The sequence below is a fragment of the Sitophilus oryzae genome, unplaced genomic scaffold (assembly GCF_002938485.1).
Source record: "Sitophilus oryzae breed Bouriz unplaced genomic scaffold, Soryzae_2.0 scaffold_357_pilon_pilon, whole genome shotgun sequence".
Taxonomy (NCBI): Eukaryota; Metazoa; Arthropoda; class Insecta; order Coleoptera; family Curculionidae; genus Sitophilus; species Sitophilus oryzae.
Window position 1 is genome coordinate 783,198 of NW_022146926.1, and position 21,988 is coordinate 805,185.

The 21,988-nt window shown below is 32.1% G+C and overlaps 1 protein-coding gene across 4 annotated transcripts in view; it reads right to left on the bottom strand.

Moving 5' to 3' along the window:
- Positions 1 to 21,988, bottom strand: part of LOC115884798 (disintegrin and metalloproteinase domain-containing protein 10) — a 239,004-nt gene that overhangs the window by 180,562 nt on the left and 36,454 nt on the right. The window lies entirely within an intron of this gene.

Here is a 21,988-nt window from a genome sequence, read left to right on the forward strand (position 1 = left end):
CTGTGATATATAAATAACTAGCGTGTACCCGCGACTTCGTTCGCGTCGAATTAGTCATTTGTAATGGTGATGATAAAGCAAAGCAAGAATTTCCATTAACTAACAAACTGTATTAAATTTTCTCACATTTATGTCAGCATGAGAAAAAACAATATAGCCATATTATTATATAACTTGGTAATATTTGAGGGGTAGTTTCATCTCGTTGGAATTTGACTTTCGAAAAATCCGTTTGTCAAAAATAAGCTTTTTACGTCAAGCAGTGTAAGCAGAATCGTGGTTAATCAATTACCCAATTTTTCTAATACCCTGTATGCTTTTTTTAAAAAATTCAAAATATGTAAAAAAAAATAATAAATCATGCGTATCCAAGCGTTTTCCCGAAAGACTTACCGTTTTTAAATAACAAATATTGTAATATTTGAGGGGCGTTTTCACCCTCTTGGAATTTAAGATTCGAGAAACCCCTCCTTATCGAACCTCTACACACCACAGTCAAACCGTTTGCCAAAAATCAGCTTTAAACCTCAATCAGTTTAAGCAGAATCGTGATTACTCAATGGTCATATTTTATGAAACACCCTGTATACATGTTTAAAAACTCTTAAAATATGTAATTACGAAACCGATTAGCACACAACGGGGATGTCAATACTAGTCGGGAACTATTGTGAACTAAAGACCTAGTTCAAGGAACTATTCCTCTGGAGGAACTAGAACTAAGCAACTAGTTCCTCCCAAGGAACTAGAATTCCCACCTCTAGAAGAGATATCACATCTAAAACTTAGTAAATGCACGTAGTCATGTATACTGTGATTACATGACTGATTACCCTGACTAATAGCGTGAATAATCTGGTAAGTACCTATAGAAGGTATATGTATATAAGTTGTCCTGTGTAAACCAATATTGATATTGTTTAAAGTAGATATCCTTTAATCTTGGGGTTTAGTAGATAATACTATGTAATGAATTAAATAAATAAAGTACTGATTTCTAATTATCTTTGCAAAATAGTGTTAGTCACAATACTTGAATTAAAACAATATCAGTTCATTTTAAAATAATAAAAAAATAGCTAAAATGTTATTAAATATATTATATTTAATATATTGCATAGAAATATAACATTTTTTTTAAATGGATGAAATATGTTTAGTCCCCTGAAATCTATAATCTCAGAAATTCAATTTTTTCCTTTTGTGTAACTTTCATCGTTGTCTCGACTTAGAGACGCATAAAACTTTTGTTACAAAGTTTGGAAGATAAACCATTTATCATTGTTTACTTGGTCTTTTGTTACGTTAGTGGTTTTCAACATAGAATCGCGCCACTTGAACACACTCTAATGACGTTAATATAAAACTTTTTAAGCTTTCGGCTGGAACTAGACCAAAAATAGAAATAACTTTGAATAATTTAAAAATATAACAAATCAATTCTATAGTCTGTCCAACGAGAAGATCCTTGACAGTGATAGATGTGTCTGTCATTTTAATTTCAAAGTAGTTTATTTTATTTTACAAAGAAATAAGTTGGTACAACTGGAACGCATAGCAGGAAATATTTAAAATTTGATTGACAAGATGACAAGTGATTACTTCAAAATATTGTGAAAAAAACTGTATAAAACTGAAAAAATGTAATCGAGTTATTTTATTTAATAAAAACGGTATGTGTTAATACAAAACAAACAAGAACAAGACACTACATACCAAAAAATATAAAAAAGAACTATTATTTACTTTCAAGCTTTATGAAACTACCCGCATTTATGATTATATTTATCAATATAACTTATGTACAAATACAAATTTGTAATATTCCACAGGAATAAATAAAACAACATAGGTAAATAAAACAAACTATTTTATTAATAATAACACCTACCAAATTTTATACCTTAAAGGTTGATTAATTAACTTTAATCTTAATTTTTTAAACCAGTACCTTTTGACATTATTGTTCTGCAGTACTAAAATCCATTATTTACCTATCGTGTGATGTCGATATTTTACAGCTACTCCAGTTTTTAGTATGTGTTTTGTTTGATCCTTCTACCATATACGAGATGCACTTATCTACGACGAAATGGTATACAAACTTTATCGATGGCAACTTCATTGGTGTATAAGACTTTCTGCCTGGGCAGCGAATATTAACCATAAACTGTGCTCTGGGTCTAAAGTTAATTTTCACTCGATTTTTCCTCCACTTGACTTCAAAAGACACAAAACATACGTAATAACACGAATCAAAATGCATCATCTTCCAAAAGGCAGGGTATTTAACAAAAGTTGACACAAAATTATAACCTATAATTTGGCAAGAATTTGACAAGCGTCAAAAATGACAAAAATCTAAAAGCGAGTTCATACGCATCGGCGTCCGTTTGTCGTTCATCGTTCTGTCAAACCAATAAAATTGAAATACGATCTGTCATTTTTTAAATAAACCAATAAAACTGGTTAAAAACAACAAGACACGACGCATGACGGATCTATATTTAAACCCATCCATAGATAACTTAAAAATTATTAGAAACTTTTTTCAGTAAAATAAATAGATTGGTATGTGACGTCATCTGCTTTTCTTCTGTCATCGTCTGTCGAAATCTTACCTGAGAAAAAAAAACAGAGTATAATTCTCTTATACCTATGACGTTAAATTGACATCTAATATCTACAATTTGAGCATTTATATGCTCGCTCAGTGAGCACCGAGTGTGGCAAAATCTAGCCAATCGAGTCAGAGCCCAGCCCACCGAGCGTAACAGTTAGATTTCCGCCACTAGAGTAGTAGGAACAAAGAACTTGAAGGAATTGGACCGTTGTCTCTGTTCATACTATCTTTACATTTATTAATTCTGATGCTTTCATATGCATCTAATTGCCTGTAATTTGAGACTTGTTTAATTAATTTTAAATTATTAAGATCTATACAATGTTCTTTATCAACAATATGTTCAGCAACGCAAGATTTATCCGGTGTACCATATCTTATCTGAGCTATATGTTCTTTAAACCTAGTTAATATTGATCTTGGATAAAACTCTGGATCACGGAAAAGCAGAATGTCCACTGGAGAAACAGACAGGAGCACAGGACTTTATCCAAGGACCTAGCTCTAAAACAACAAAAGAACTGGTAATGCTTAACAGGAATAAAGTGCGGATTACAACAGACCTCTTGACAGGACACATGGCTGTCAAGTGTTACCTGAACAAGCTCAACTGATAAGGATAAGCCTACTTATTAATGTTGATCAGAGTTTTTTGCAGAAAAAAATCTATTATAAACAAACATCTTACACAGTTTGCGTTTGCGGAACCACCAAAATCTCTCTTCCCCTAAATCCCTCAAAGCCTATTTGGGGGACATTATTAGCGCCCTAGATCTACTTACTCGTGCTTTCTCCGCCGACCTGCTTAAAAGCTTTTCTTTCGGCATTTTTTCATCCCCCACGAATAGATACGAAATAAAAGCGGGGGAGGATTTGCGGAACGGGAAGCGGTGCCAAAATGGGCGACCGCAAATCGAGGTTATAAGGATTCCGAGAGACGAAATAAGCAACTCAACGACAATTGAATTTTCCATTATTATAGTATACCGTTTAGTAATATTTATCACAAACTATGTAAACAGGATGAGACTTAAATAAGTGCAAATATTTTCAGAGAAACATTTATTTTCTCTTTACCGATTTCATCCATTATGGGCAAATTTTTCTCCATAAGTTTCTCCTATGAAATATAATATTGATTTAAGGTTAGGCACTTTATAGCCTTCAATATTCGGTGTTTTATTTAAAATATAATTACAATTTATACGCACGGGTAAAATTCATAACCTTCATTGCAAATGTATATTGTTAGTTCCGCAATCCACCTTTCTGTTTTTAGTAACTACAAAAAATATAGACCGCAAAACTAAAGAAAAACTGATAAGCTGAAATAATTTCAAAATGATCTGAAATAACTGAAAGAAGACATTTAGCCTTGCAATATTTACAACATTTTATTGTTGTGCGCATATTATGCACAACCCTGTGTAAACATAATCGTGTACAATACAAATTAATAGTTATACTCGAGAGGTAAACCGCTGCGCTGGTGTATTTTGGTGTACAGGGTGTCCAATTTTAGTTGAAATCATACGGTATCTCCGTTATTAGAGAAGATAGAAAGGTGCGGTCTGCACACACCTGTCTCACTTTTTTGTCAAACGGAAGGTGCCGTAAACAAAATTTTCATAGCCCTCTTCGTTTCCGAGCTACAGGGTCTTTTTGAAAGTTTTGCAATTTGGGACACCCCCTGTATCTCTGTTATTGTTAAAGCTATCGAGAAGGTTAAAACTGTTTATTGTAGAACTTTTTACGTAGAATACAGTGGCGTAGGTTTTCTGCTGGTTCTCTACCAAAAAAATATTTTTGAAAATATGAACTAAAGTTATTTTTTTTTAATGGAACACCCTGTATATTTATCAATCATATGATCTGTCTTGCCATAAGCTTCTGAAAAATATATATCACTCTATATTTATTTTCACTATTTACTACAATATTTAAAAGTTTTTATTAAAAGATCATATTTATTAGTAGGCCATGATTGGTAATAAAATAAACTAAAGACTTATTAAAAGTATACTGCTATCTGTCTCTTGTTTTATTTTGGGAGCCGCTAATAAATTCTTTTTTTATTAGGGAAACTTAACTATCTACCGCTATTTGTAAATCTTAGAATACATGTACGAATAATCTATCGTATCGGAAATTTTGGATATTCCTTTAGCTAATTTACGTGAAATATACTTTCAGCAAGATGGGAAACATTCCCCCTCATAACTATGAAAATATTAGAATACTGTTAAATTATTATTTTTCAAATCAATGAATTGGAACCAATGAACACATATTGATAGCCTCCTCGATTCCCGGATTTCGCCGATATCGATTTCTGATTTTGGGGATTTGTGAAATACGAAATATATCGTGGGCACTACAACAATGTCGAACACCCGAAAAATGCTTTAATAATTCAAGCTTTTAGATACCTATATGCAAACCTATTCCGTTATAAAAAAAAAGAAAAATATATTCACAGTTTCAGTGGTAACAGTTATTTCAAAAGTAAAATATATCAATCCCAAATAAAATTTAATATGTGTATGACTATTTTAGTAAATACCATTTTGATTTTTTGTTATTTATCACGACCTACTAATAAGAAAATGATATTATTTTAAATATTGCAGTAAATAATGAAAATAAATATAGAGTGATATATATTTTTTAGAAGCTCATAGCAAGACAGATCATATGATTTATAAATATACAGGGTGTTCCATTTGAAAAAACATAACTTTAGTTCATATTTTCAAAAATATTTTTTTGGTAGAAAAACAGACTACGCCACTGTATTCCACGTAAAAAGTTCTACAATAAGCAGTTTTCGCCTTCTCGATACCTTTAACAATAATAGAGATACAGGGGGTGCCCCAAATTAAAAAAATTTCGTAAAGACCCTGTAGGTCAGAAACTAAGAGGGCTATGAAAATTTTGTTTGCAGCATCTTCCGTTTGACGAAAAAGTGGGACAGGTTTGTGCAAACCGCACCCTTCTATCTTCACTAATAACGGAGATACCTGAATATGATTTCAACCAAAATGGGACACACTGTACAAGATGTTGGCATTATTTGGTATTAGTGGTATTAATCGTGGTATTAGTTGGCATTTATTAGTTGGCATTTTTTGCATTATTCGTGGTATTAGTGTAGAGAAATTTGTCAGCGGTTTACCTCTCGGTTATGCTTCATTATTTGTCTAAAAAAATCGAGCTAAAATTCAATACTTACTCTTGGCTCCAGCTTAAATAAGAAAATTGGAAAATTGTTTCAAACTGTCACTCACCTGAAACAAAGAAATTGTATAATTATAAAAGAAAATACGTTGGATAAGTCTACTAACTGTTACTAACCAACAATTTGTTTGTTTGTTGGTCTGTGGTCTGTTTTTATTTAAATGTTTTGTTCGTTATTCATGTTGGGGTTTTATTTTTAAATTAATGTTAGTTAATTAGACAACCAGTAAACTCATAGAATATAGAATATGTATTTATTTTGCATAATCAAAATTGTCACTCTAAACCGCTGTCTTTTTTAGACAGATGTCACTTGTCATGTCATTATTCAATTCATTATTCGAATTCTCAGAATGTTGTTAACAAAAGTTTCATCTTAAAATAAAATTTGAATCAATCACAATTGTTTATCTCCATCATTTACGGGATTAATAATACAGAAATTACAGCTCAGTTACAAACAATTCATTATTTATAGTGATTTACAGTAATTTAAATGGCCCAAAATTTGATGCGGTGACTTGTGTGGAAATCATTTCTGCATCGGCAGGAAGGAAATGAAGAAATAAAACATTTTTTTTTGTATATCAAAATAAGCATTTTGATGCATGGAAGACATGCATCAAATATACCATCAGAGATATTTGAAAATAAAAATAGAAACTTTAACCACCCTGTATATCTGAAAAGTAAGAAACACCCTGTACATATTATGGTCGATTTTACCCATTCTTTTTTGGCTTGCCGAGTAAATTTTTGTAAGAGACGAACGACGCTTCCCGAAGATCCGTCTCGACGTCGCGTCGCGTCGCAGTCGACTCCACTTAATTCGCTGAAATATAACGACGCCAAATTACGTATTCAGGTGCGGGCTCATCGTCCGAATTGCCTCCGCGGGGATCGGAACAGTCTGCTCTCGGTTCCGCGATGACAAACAAGCGGAAAACTAACTTTTGACGAGCCAAAACGGTTCGCCGGGAATTACAGCGAAAAGTTTGATGCGTGACGTCGACGCCATACACGATTTTGGCCTTTTCGAACTGCAGGAAACCTTTGAATTGGTAGCCTTTGTATGTGTGCTTTTCTTAACTTATAACTTATGATACAGTCACAGTCCCAGAACTTTGACAAACTCACTGGTGTTGATTGTAGCTTTTCCTCACAAAATCTGCAGTCGCCGTTGTCCGAAGATTGTTCTTACTTAAATCGGCCTTTATACAGGGTGGACCGAATTGTATTCCAGAAATTTCGGCAGTATATTCTGCAGATAAAAATAAGTAAAAAACTTCATATAAATATATGTCCTAAAATGTTTAGTTTCACAGATACAGGGTGTAAGGATACTGGGGTTCTCAGGGTATAAGTGCAGAAATATATTTTAAAGTATCTTATTATTATTATTTATGTCCTTTCTCAATTTCCCTCACTTGTCTTTTCCTCTCATTTGTCTTGCTTCTGATCTTTCTGCAGCTATAGTCAGGACCTATAGTATAGGACCACATATTACTGAACGCAAATGGTCTCGACAACAAAACTGTGAGTGAATATATTGAGCTTACATCGTTATGTATGAAACAAAATTGTTTTCAATTTAATAACAACTTTTTTGAACAGCGGGAAGGTACAGCAATGGGTAATCCATTGTCTCCATTTTTGGCTAATTTATTCATGAGCAGGTTTGAAGTGGAGGCTAAGAATCAGTTTGAGTATTTTCCAAGAGTATGGTTTAGGTATGTGGATGATATTTTTGCTGTTTTTGACACACATTCAGACACCATAGACAATTTTATTTCTAAGTTAAATAATCGTTTTCCTTCCATTAAATTTACGCATGAAATTGAGAACAACGACAGATTACCATTTCTAGATGTATTAATTATTAGAAATACTAATAATTGCCTGGAATTTGATATCTATAGGAAAAATACGACCACACGCAGATATATTCCTAATGAATCACATCATAGTGTTGAACATAAAATGGCTAGTTTAAATTTCTTAGTTCATAGATTACTTAGTTTCCCACTTTCCAACGAAAGATATGAAATAGAAAGATATTACATTAGGAATGTAGCTGAGTGTAATGGATATTCTCCTTCACTAGTTGATAAATTAATTAGAAAACGTAGGTATAGGTTAATGATTTCTGAAAATTCGACTTTTCAAGCGGAGAAAGATACGTCTAAATATTTTTCGATACCGTTTGATAGAGAGTTACCCCGTGGTCTAAAAGGAATTTTTAAGAATGTCAATTATAAACTTGTGTTTAGTGCTAAGAATAAATTACAACAATTATTAGGTAATCCAAAAGATAAAACACCTCCACTGGAAAGGTCGGGTATTTATGAAATTTCGTGTAAAGATTGTAATCAGAAATATGTTGGGCAAACTAGAAGATCAATATTAACTAGATTTAAAGAACATTTAGCTCAGATAAGATATGGTAGACCGGATAAATCTTGCGTTGCCGAACATATTGTTGATAATGAACATTGTATAGATCTTAATAATTTAAAATGAATTAAACAAGTCTCAAATTACAGGCAATTAGATGCATATGAAAGCATCAGAATTAATAAATGTAAAGATAGTATGAACAGAGTCAACGGTCCAATTCCTTCAAGTTCTTTGTTCCTACTACTCTAGTGGCGGAAATCTAACTGTTACGCTCAGTTGGCTCTGACTGGGTTGGCTAGATTTTGCCACGCCCACTCGGTGCCCACTGAGCGAGTATATAAACGCTCAACTTGTAGATTGTACTTTACTTATTATCTGCTGATGATGCTAACATGGTTAGCGAAACGCGCGTCCAGTGTAAAAGTAAAAGTGTTTTGGTGTATTGTGGTGATTTAGTGTTTTTATTTTGGACCACATACATATAGTACCTATAGGACCTATAGTATAGAACCACATACATATACCAACACATACATATAGTATAGAACCATATATGACCTATTTTATAGGAGCATATGTATATGACCAATACAACGATAGTTTTCGTTACTGGTCTAAAAACATTTTGTCTTTCTTTGTGGCACAAATTCGAAGGAAAAACGAAAAATTATTTGCAACCATTCTCAGAAGCCTTTGCTTAGACAATATCAAATTTTTCGGCCTGATAAAAACGTTTCTAACGTGATTAGACTGATATTTTATAGTTAGTATACCATTAGATTAAGAGTATACCGTATGATCGAAAATAAAACGACGTTAAACTAAAAATTATGACGATCGATGACTTTAACTACATAACTTTTTAATTTTATACAGATATAAAATTACCATCGAAGCTCATCGAAAGTCATCAAGATAAAACAGGTTAATTTTTCGAATAATACCTATATTGTAACAAGTTGGGAAATTAATCGTAAGACTTTTTGATCTCATAAGATGTATTTTATGTATTTTTATATCAAGACGAAATACAAAGTAACCGAATAAAATTCGGTAATAAAAAGCATTTATACCCATTAAATAAAAATACCGTTCTGATGCTAATTTATTACCACAAAACAGTTTCAACTGAGTTACCGTTATTGCCATATAGTTGTTAATGCAAAAATGGTGTTTTGCAATTTGGGTTCTTCTGATACAAACGAGGATACAAATATACCATTGTTAATTGACCGACTAAATATATAAATCATAGTATGGCGCCAATCTATACTAATATATAAAATCCTTAAGTGACTGACATACTGATTAATCACGATCCTGCTAAAACCACTCAACGTAAGAAGCTCAATTTTGGCATACAGGTTGATTCTAGGGTGTAGAGGTTCGATAAGAAGAGATTTTTCGAAATTCCAGTTCCAAGAGGGTGAAAAAAAACAACTCTTTATTGTACAAAAAGCCAAAACAGCTTCATCGACAAAGCAAAACAAAAAAAGCACAAAAACAAATATACAAATAATACAAAAAATGTCATACAATACAAATCAATTCAAAAAAAAAAATTACGTCATAAAATTACAAATAAAACATATATGGACATTGCAGAACACAGGCGTATCTAGAAAATTTTACAAAAGGAAAACTGTAAATGGATAAAATCATGTTATAATAACATAAAATCAAGAGTTATAAAGTATTAAATACTAGACCTTTAACCAGTGTGTGAGATGATCAAAATATTAAAATTAAAATTCTAAATTGTTCATGATTAAACATCAACAAAAAAGTCGTTTACCGCATATAGGGCTCTCTCCAGTAAGTATGATTTCAGAGCTTTGCGAAATGCGGGAAAGAATGAAAGTGACTTGATATTCGAAGGCAAATGATTGTACATTTTCTTGGCATTGTACAGTATTGAGCCCTTAACTAGTTCTGAGCTCGGGGTTGGCAGATAAATATCGTGTTCCGCATTCCTAAGTGGATAGTTGTGAGAAGGCCTTTCCGGAATAGAGAATATGTGCTTGCAGATTAAGCAAACGGATTCAAAAATGAATAAGGAAGGAAGAGTCAGTATTTTGAAATTTTTAAAGAAATTCTGGCAGTGAGTTCTACTGTTTAGTCCCAATAAGTATCGAACTGCTCTCTTTTGAAGTTTGAAAATACGATCAAATTTTGTCGCGCAGCAAGTACCCCAGAATGGAAGGGCATAACGAAGATGCGACTCAAAAAGGGCATAATAGACCATTCTAGAGGTTGATGAGTTAAGTTCCTTAGACACTGATCTCAGCGCAAAACAGGCAGAGCTTAGTTTCTTTGATAAGGCTTCGATGTGCAAGTCCCATTTTAAAGAGTTGTCCACAACAAGTCCTAAGAATCTCACAGAGTCGACGACGTCAATAGTGGTGTTATTAAGTACAAAAGGTTGTATAGTACTTTTATATGACAAAACTTTAGTTTTTGAAATGTTGAGGCATAGGAGATTAGAATCGCACCAAGATTTAATGGTGCGTAAGTCACTGGATATAGTATCATATAGTGCCGTAACATCTGGGCCGCTCCAAGTGAAACTAGTATCGTCCGCAAAGAGGCAGATTTTACCGCTAATGTCTAGATTTGCAATGTCGTTGATAAACACCAGAAATAAAATAGGGCCAAGTACTGAACCCTGAGGGACACCACATTCTATAGGCTTACAAGAAGACAGACGTATCAATCCTCACAAGCTGCCTTCTGTTGCCAAGATACGACTTAAGCCATTCGAGCGGCACTCCCCTGAATCCATAGTTTTGCAATTTGTTAATTAAGATATTATGATTTACACAGTCGAAAGCCTTAGAGAAATCACAGAAAATTGTAGCTGTAGAGTGATGGTTATTCAGGCTAGAGTATACATTATTAAAAAGGTCGAACATAGCATCATTTGTGCAACTGTTACTTAGAAATCCAAATTGATGGGTAGAAAGTACTTTATATTTAAGGAGAAAAGACAGAAGCCTTTTTTTAACCAATCTTTCAATGATCTTAGATAATGTGGGCAGGAGAGCAATTGGGCGATAGTTCGAAGCTTGATCTTTATCTCCTCCTTTATGCAGAGGAATAATTATTGCTGTCTTAAGGCAGTTTGGAAAAACTCCTTTTTGGAATGACTCATTAATTAAAGTAGTAAGATAGATTAATGTGCATTCCGGAAGTTCAGAGAACATTTTGAGAGTAAGCCCATCAGTCCCAGATGAGAATTTATTTTGAAACCACCCCTCAAATATTACAATATTTTTTATTTATAAAAAACGGTCAAGTTTCCGAAAAAACGCTTAAACACGTATATTTTATTTTGTTTTTTTTTTACATATTTTAAGATTTTTTAAAAATGTATACAAGGTGTTTCGAAAAATCTGGTCATTGATTAATCACGACCCAGCTTAAAGCGCTTGACGTAAAAAGCTGATTTTTGGAAAACAGATTGATTTTAGGGTGTAGAGGTTCGATAAGAAGGGCTTTTTCGAAACTCGAACTCTAAGGGGGTAAAACTATCCCTCAAATATTAAAATATTTTTTATTTAAAAACCGGTGAGTTTTTCGGAAAACTCTTAAACACGTATATTTTATTTTGTTGTTTTACATATTTTAAGATTTTTTATAAATTTATACAGGGTGTTTCATAAAATATGACCACTGAGTAATCACGATTCTGCTTAAACTGCTTGACGTTTAAAGCGGATTGGTTTGGTAAACGGATTGACTGTGGGGTGTAGAGGTTCGATAAGGAGGGGTTTCTCGAATCTCAAATTCCAAGAGGGTGAAAGTGCCCCTCAAATATTACAATATTTATTATTTAAAAAACGGTTAGTCTTTCGGGAAAACGCTTGGACAAGCATAATTTATTTGATTTTTTTACATATTTTGAAACTTTTTAAAAAATCATACAGGGTGTACCAAAAACCACGATTCTGCTTAAACTGCTTGACGTAAACTTTTCTTAACCACGATTCTGCTTAAACTGCTTGACGTAAAAAGCTTATTTTTGGCAAACGGATTTTTCGAAAGTCAAATTCCAACGAGATGAAACTACCCTGCAAATATTACCAAGTTATATAATAATGTCGCCATATTGTTTTTTCTCATGCTGACATAAATGTGAGAAAATTTTATCCAGTTTGTATGTTAATGGAAATTCTTGCCTTGCTTTATTATCAGCATTACGAATGATTAATTCGACGGGAACGAAGTTGCTGGTACACGCTAGTATCGATGTATTATGTAATTTTTAATAATAAAATACAAATTTAAATACATACAATCTTAAAATAAAACACTTAACGGAACTAATATTTATATACATATCTAAAAACGTTAATTATAATAATTGCTAAATGTATCAGTTCATTAGCCATTAAATCATAAATTATTAAAGTCAATATCATTAAATATTTTTTAGATACCATTAATTTGATAATTAAATATTTATGACTATTAAATTATTGACCATACTGTTTAGTCAAAATATAATAATTTATGAATGTCTAATAAATCAACGACATACAAAACAAAATACACTGAAGAGTTTTTTTAGCAAAGTTTACAGCTTTTTTTTAATATTTTAATTTCAAATAATTTTCCTTTATTGGCTTCGGAGAAAATATATACCCCTTGTAACATTTTTTGACAGGAAAGAATATTTATTGCTAAAGAATATATTTTCTATACTTATTCGTGAAACATTTTTTGTTGTAATTTTCTGAACTCAATAGTTTAGAAAAATCATTGAGACATTTTACTTATACGAGTTACGGCGTTATTTAAAATTATAATTTTAGATTTTCTCTACTTTCAACATGAAAGCACTTAAAACTTGGTTTTCAGAAAGCAGGAGGAAAGTAAAAAATATTCGTCAATTATACTATTTGTGAAACCAGCAAGAAAATAAGAAAAATTACTTAACGCACGCAATAGCTACGAACCAAGACGCCTTAATCACATGAGTAAAATAAGCAATTTTATTTCATAGTTACCTACGTGTTTCCCCAAGATATTTTCTTTTCTGAATGTATTAGAATAAATACAAAACAAATAGTTAAAAAAAAATTAAATTAAGGTTTGATAAAAATCCACAATATAAAGGTGCGTATTCATTATCCGAACGAACGAACGAACGAACGAATGAAAGTGCGGTATATTTAGACGAGGACCGAACGCATGCGGCCGTTCATTCGGTCGTGCGCTCGACCATCCGCTTCGAGTCGCTACATCAAAGGCGTTCGCCTGCGTGCGCTTTCAGATTTAAGGTGCGTATTCATTATCCGAACGAACGAACGAACGAACGAATGAAAGTGCGATATATTTAGACGGGGACCGAACGCATGCGGCCGTTCGTTCGTTCGTGCGCTCGACCATCCGCTTCGAGTCGGTACATCAAAGGCGTTTAGACGTCATGGTACAAAGAATACAAGGTATGATCGATAGCGGCTCCAATTTCGTTCAGTTCGCGCATACCACCTGTGACGTCACTAGGAAAATAATGAATAAATAAAAAATAAAGAAAGTTGACAGGAGATCTGCAATTTTTGGGGTTATGGTTAAGAATTGTTTATTTTAAGACTTTTTAGTTCGTTTAATTTAATAATTACTAAAACCAGCAGTTCCAAAAATATATTTAAAAATAATAATTATCTATTAACATGGATTTGGACGATAGGTAAGAATACTGAATTTATTTCTATATTCGGTATAAAATTGTTTATTAGGTTTTTAGTTTGCGATGTTTATGGTAAATAATTTTCATTTTCATTGCCTCTGAATTCACATGAGGACAGAGTTGAGGATATCTATGGAAAAGTAACCACAAGAGGAATTGTTACATCATTTAAAAAATATTGGGAAGTTTATTGTTTCCCATCGAAAAGTAGAAAATGCCAATGCAGATGAACGTATTGTAATTGTGATAGAAGTAATTCTAAGGGTGAAGTTTATTATAATTAGTGGAAGTAATACCAAGGGTGAAGTTTATTATAATTAGTGACCTCTGCTTCTTTTTATATGTAGAAGTTTCTGGTTTTGAGAATAAATCGGTTGAACGACACCCAAAATTTAAAGGAAGTATTTGCATACCCAGAATATGCCCATCAAGGATTATATAGCTCAAATTTCCTTTAATGGTAGGCAATTATTCAATGCAAATTAACTTTTTAAGTGACTAAAATATTAAATAGTTTACAATATGGTATATCACTAAAAATATATTACTTTTAGGTACAATTAGGGCCCGATACATTTCAAAAAGTAGAATATTATTTTATATTAAATGAGGTATTGTACTAACAATCAATTTATATTAATAACGGAGATTAAAAAATAACAGAATAAATAGTTCTTTTTCTCATACTACAAAAATAAACTATAGAATACAACAGTATTTAAAAAAAATAAAAAGTGATGTTCCGGCCGAGATTCGAACTCCGGTCTCTCGCTTCCTAGCCCGACTCCTTATGCACTGCTCCATAGTAACTTGCTTAGCGATAATTCAATGACGGTATATAAACAAAAAAAACAGGTTTATAACAATATGTTGACGATTTGAACTGGCGCGCGAATGAAGAAATGCGTGCGGTCTTCTCGTGCGGTTCTATCGTGCGGTCCCCGTCCATACCACTAGCGAACATTCGTTCGTTCGTTCGTTCGTTCGTGCGGATAATTAATACGCACCTTTATACGTCGCAGGTTGATTACGAAATTTGTATAATAAAATTGATTTTAGATATAAATTGGGATTATTAGATTCAGATTTTTAGAAGAGTATAGTTTTTATCCAGGATTTCACATATTTACTACTTCTTCAGCCACTTCTTCTATAACTTTTATATAGCAATCAGTCGATGTCGATGATAACAAGACATATTTTTATCGATTTCGTTCAACAATGCATACAATAACAGGGTTTATAATAGGAAAATTTTTAATAAATTTTTCTATTCCGAAACTCTTCAACAATGGCCAACTTTTGCCGTTTTCCTTAAATAAATAGCAGTGTATGCATTTTTCATGGAAAAACTAAAGTATAATACCCGAAGCCGAGTTTAATATAAAACTTCATAGAACTTCTTAGAAATCCGTTCCAGGCTAGTAATGAACGAAACAAATTTTTAAAAGAAAATTTTCTTGTTAAAGTAAAAAATAATGACAACAACCTACAAGTTTTTTAATTAAATTAAAAATCAGTTATCTATCGAATAATAAGTAGTATTGTGTAGGGTACCATTTCGTCCAACAAAATCTTCGAATATACTTACCTTATTATTATTATACAGACCGGACCACCGTAGTAGTAACATAGGCAGAACCGGACGAATTACAAGAAGGTGGTCTTTTTCAACACTTGTTATAACTTTTTTTTATTTAGAGTAATATTTTAGTTTTTTTTTGGGTTTAGAGAATTTATTTCTTTTTAGTTTTGGCTTGTAAACACACTCAAATAATAAAGATTTAAGTATTTTTATTTTCAATGTTACCTTAAGTGAAGGTAAACACTTAAAATGAAAATAATAAATACTCGGCACTCCTCGCGTCGTATTCCTAGTCTGTCACGACCGACCCGTCCAAGCACAACTGCAACTGCGTGCTAGACTAGCCGACTAGCCGGCAATGAATCTCGAGTAGGAACGCAAATTGGGTAAACGTAAATTCGTCCGGCAACTTGCTATGTTACTAGCAGCGTGGTCTTCTCTGTATACCATCTATCTCTTGGTGAGCTGGCACTCAGAGTGGGCGAACCTTCTTTTATTTGTAATAATTTGTTAAGCTTCTCTAAGCATTATTTAATAAGTTTGTATAAATAAACTAGTCAAAACGAATTAGGGATCGCTTTGACAAATTTCGTTTAAATAAAGAAAATCTACTTATCTAAACTTATAAACTTAGCAATATGTTCATTAGGCTTAAGTTTGAATGTAGTGTATGCATCTAGGTGTTCATGACGAAAAAAGTTTTCAAACTGCTGAAAATTGTATTTTTATTATATGTAATATGTATCGAAAACAATGCTAAACAATTTTTATCTCAATTGTCAACGGAAATATTTATATATAATTGTTTTCCTAATAATGTGCGTGTGTTCCGCGGTTTCTACGCACTTCTGCACACCGATTTGTCATAGGCTGAATGAGGCTCCGAAACTCCGAATAATCTCTTGAGGAAAGGCGTTCCACTCCTCTCGAAGATTTTCTCCCAAGGTTTGAAGATCTGTGGTGCTTGTGGACGACTTTGTAGTTTTTAGTAGGTCTCAAAGGTGCTCAATAGGACTGAGATCAGGGCTATTAGCAGGCCAGTCCATAATTGTGATATTGGACTCTAGGTACCGAGTAACTACTCTTGCAGTATGAGGCCTGGCCTTATCCTGGACCATGCCACAGCTTAAGTAAAAACACAGGTTTTAGTTAATTTACTTGTTTATCGATGTAGAGAAATCTCGCGACAAGCTTTTATATAATATTAAAATTGTGTAATGGCGTTATAAGTTCATAATAAAAGTTTTAAAGAAAAAGTTTATTTTATTCTTTTTAGTGTGTTTAAATTTAAATAAAAGCTTGTTTTTAAAAAAAGTTTTTTTTGTAAAATTTATTTTCTACTTTTTAGTTATGCTGGTTTCTCAGTGCCACACATTTAAACTCATTTTTTTTCTTAAATAACTTTCTATGGACATCCTAATAATATGTATATCGATTTTCATTAAAAAAGGAGAACTTAAAAAAAACGACAGCTGTCCAATTTGACAGTTCAAATGTGAGACAAATAAAATGAAAACCGACTATGGGGTAGGGGGCATCCAATATATCGATTTTTATCAAAATCGGACAAATTTGAAATTTTTTTGACAGCTGTCAAGTTTGACAGCTCAAATTTTTTTTTCTTTCATTTTAGCCCATGGCTATCATCGATTTTTATCCAAATCGGACAACTTCGAAATTTTTTTGACAGCTGTCAAATTTGACAGCTCAAATTTTTTTTTTCTTTCATTTTAGCCCATGGCCATCCTATATCTCAATATATGTGTATATTAAGAAAAAAATATTGATAATATTAAAGACGTGACAACATAGGCTGGATGAGGAAGGCTCGGTCGACTGTACCCAGAAGTAAACATGTGTACAATAAAGCTTCTTTGACCGCGTTGAGATGTAAATAGTGTAGTCTATATTTTATTTTAAGTCTATGATTAAGACATATATTTAACATCTTGTAGCTACGAAACAATGGCACATGTGGTCTAGTAGTGTCCTTGAAGATATTTTTCTTCTTACCAAAAATATTGTTATTCATATAAATATCATGATATTATCGAAACTCTTTTTTTTATCATACGGCATTAAAGAGAAAAAGAATAATAAACGTGGATTGTTAATTAACGCCCGCTCCAGTTCTCGTAACAATTCGGTTCGTAATAATTGGAAAAAAGCGGTTCGCAACATTTTTGCGAAACGGGCACGTGGATGTTTTTATTGAAAAGCTAAACGGTTTTCATATTTTTGAGGGCGCCGCACGTGCGCCAGTATAACGGACCCAATTGGTGGAGAGTCGAGATAGATTTGCGAAACAATGTGCTTCTGGCCGGGCCATTTGCACGTTCCAAATTGGCGTTTTTTTAGTTTATTGGCTTTTTACGTGTTGATAGTGTTCGTTTTCATTTTTAGAGAACTCTGCCGATAATAATTCATATTTCTGTAATAAAAATGTTTTTCTTTGTCTGCATGACTCAAAATACCGTCATACCTAACGTGACCATACGTCCCGTTTTGAACGGGACTGTCCCTTTTTTCGACCGTCTGTCCCGGTGTCCCCGAAAGACGCTTCGAGACTCCAAATTGTCCCGTTTTTCAGGAAAATACTAATAATCCAACAAATATTGATTGGAATAATGGAAATATTTCGATGGAAAGTCGTTGGGTAGAAGTGTTTAAGCACTTTCAGTCGAACCAGCTTAAACATGAACAGTTTTCTATTCTAATTGAATATATTTTGTGTCTGCCTGGCACAAATGCAGCAATAGAAAGAGTATTTTCTTTAATGAACAAATTGTGGACAACTGAAAAAACTCAGTTACAGGTTTCCGTCCTCAAGGCGATGTTGGTAACTAAAGTGAATATAAGAGACATGCCAAGAATTCTATTCCTATTTAAAATCAAAACCGAACGTATTAAGAGAAATTTGTTAAAAAATGTCTATACCTATGTGGCGGGTTCATCTCTCCAAAAAATCCTTTATAGGTATTTCGCCACTGCACTGCAAGAAAAATCTACAAAATAAAATACTTATTTTTTGTAAACACTTCTGCGTTAAACCTAAACGAACACTGCTTGTCAGAAGTTATGCTTACAGTAATAAAAATTTGCCTAACAAAGAAAAAATGCTTAACATTTCGGAAAGTTTATCTCTTTCCGTCGTCGGAAGCAAAAAAATACAAAGAATAAAGAAAATAACTATTTAAAATATTTAAATTCAACTATTCGAGAACCACTTTACTTTTTTTAAAACAGATACGTCTACAAGAAACCGTTGACGTTCTGTTGCAGTGGCGAAATACCCATAAAGGATTTTTTGGAGAAATTTGTTCATCTGAAAAATATAAAAATGATAATTAAGAATTTAAGTTCAATAAATAACCAACGTTTTTAATGTATCTTTAACGCTGTGAGTAAAGCTTATTGAAAAATGTGTGCTTTTTTTCTAATAATATGGTGAATGGATAAAAAAAACCGATGTCCCGTTTTCAGTTTAAAAAAATATGGTCACGTTAGTCATACCCCATCAACCTCTTTAAAAGTTCTCAGTGGATCAGGCTGATAGTCTCAATATTTAAAGACAAATACTTAAAGCTAATTTCTGAAAAGATAATGAACCTACAACAAAACGAATTACTACAGAAATATCAATAATATTATAATTAATCCCGTTATAAATAATTTAATAATGTGCTGTTAAAATAAATTAAATAATTTGTAAACAGCAAAAGAATAAATTAAATATTTATTTCATTTTTATGCTTTTTACACTTTTTCATTTTATTTAGTAAATACTATAACTGTATTTTTTTATTCTCGAAATTTTTAATTAAAAATATACTAGACAGTTTAACGAACATAATTAACTAAAGCAGACCAAAATATTTACTTAAAAATAACATTGAATTAATTTAAAATTAAACAATATAAAAAGCATCGTTTCCCAATCGACATTTAGTTTCAGGCCATAAATACACAAACCAATTAAATAACATTGATTAAACAACTGTATTCTGCTTTATTTCAGTTTATTATGTAGTTCGTTTTTATACTGAAAAGATTGAAAAAAAGCTGCCAGGGGAACAAAATATAACGGATTTATTTTGAATACAGTCTGTAAACACATAAAAATTTCCCTTCCTACATAATATATTATTATAACTCCCAAAAAATATTAATAATTCATAGGATTATTTAAATAAAACGTTATTTAGTATCCTTTATTAAGGTTGATCTTTTAATATGTTTTGGTCCATGAATTTCAGGAAAAATAAATAAAATTATTGAATAACACTATAGTATCTAAATCGGCCAAAATATATTTTGGTAAAAAATACAGGCCATTCTGAGTTAGATTGGTCTAAATATTAATAAACCCTTTATAGGGTAGTACTAATTATTTTCTAGTTTGATCAAAAATCTTGAAATTTTTTTTGTCGACCTGAAATCTAGTAGTTAATTTAGTAGTCTAATAAGTTTTAGTTATAGTTTTTCTTTTTATACAAGACGATAAAATGGTATTTTATCGTCGACCGAAAAGATTAATTCACGAGCGATGAAATCGCAAGTGAATTAATTTCGGAAGACGATAATGCAATTTTATCGTCGTGTATAAAACGACTTTTTTTTCGTTTATATACAGGGTGTCCCAGAAATAAGTGCAAATATTTTAATTGGTAGTACAGTTCAACCCCAGAAACACGCATATGAGGTTTCTTTCGCGAAAAAAAAATTTTGAAAATTCGAATTTTGAAAAAATGTTTGGAATTTTTTTTTAGTTTTTAGTTAAAAAACATAATTTCTTGATAATATGGCAAACAAATAGGTATTAGATTAAATTTACAAGAAAGAGAATCCAGAAAAGATCCAGTGGTTCTCAAAATTTTAGCAAAAAATCAATTTTTTTTGGAAATTTTCAAAGTAAAATAACTCTGTTATTTTGGACCTATTTGAAAAACAATAAAGAGAAAATATGTTTCTATTATCGAGATCTACCTATATAAGGAGGTATAAAATATTCAGAAATTATTATTTCAAGGAATTTATTACGAGTAGAAAAAATATTATGCTGGGTTGGCGTTGCCGTTGGTTTCTATGTCATTTGACAAATAAATAAAGCTGTCTCTTTAGTTGTCAGTTTTGAGTCAATATTTTTTAATTCTCTTTCGTGTCGATTGCTGATTGAATTGGAGCCAGAAATGGCTCAAAACGAAAGAAGTAAATTACCAACAGATATTCAGGCTGAGGCGACAAACGCCATATCCAAACTACTTCCATTTAGATCCCGAATAACTTATGAAAAGGAATACAAAAATGTTCAAAATGGAAGCAATTAAAAAACGTGCGAGAAGAAATAAAGTTTTTAACCTATCCTCGCTGTTAAAGTACTATTTTATCTCCTATTTTTGATAGATATAAGGAAATTTTAACAGTTGCTATGGAAGAAATATTACATACATTTCTTTGTCGTCAATAACTAATTTAAATAACGTTGAATAAATAACTTTATTCAGCTTTATTAGTTTGTTTTTATACTGAAAATGCGGGAAAAAGCCCCAAACGCAAAACCTAACGGCTTTATTTCGAATAAAGTCCGCATAAGCTCATAAAAATTCCCCTTCCTCCATATATAACTCTCCGCAAATATTATCGCCCCTCGAGCAGTCTGAACCTAGAGTTATGTCGGGCCGCCTATCTTTATCCCTAAGGAATAATTAATTGCACGGCATAAGCGGTAAATATTTAAGCTTTTGACTCACTAGTGGCTGCTTTGTCATATAAAACTGAGAACACCTTGAACCCTACAAACGTGCTTACTAATAATTCAAGCCATAAAAAGAGTAATTTATATATTTGTGGTACGAAAGTGCGTATATTAAAACCTCGATTAAAACTAATTTTTTGTCATACGCTCCCAAAAACAGCTATTTTACGGACTCATTTCAGTCCGTAAAATGTTTCTTTTTCGGCCTAGGCCGTAAAGGTCGTCATGGCAACCTTTATGGACTAAAATGTCTAAATTCGTTATTTGGTTGTTTTATTTTGTCATTCGAAATTTGTCACAAAATCACATAAAATTATACATATATTTATAATTAAATTATTAAATACTAACAATATCAAAAGCTAAGTTATTTGTTTAAAGTAAGTACCTAGGTACCTATTTAAAAGAGGCTTTTAAATTAAAATATTCTTAAATTACAGTCACAAACATTCAAACCATCGTCAATTTGGTCGAAATATTCCATGCTGAGAGCAGTGTTAAGTGTTAAAGAAGATATTATATTGACAAATTTCCAAAACTTATTGCTTTTTTGAAGAGGAATTCGGTTGGTTACGAGCCTAAAAAGTCTAAGGTTTTGTCCATAAAAGAGATCGGTGATTTTTTGGCCACGGCTAGTGATGAAACTTATTTACTTACTAAGGTAAGTTTGCGATAATGATTTTTAAAATATATAGATGG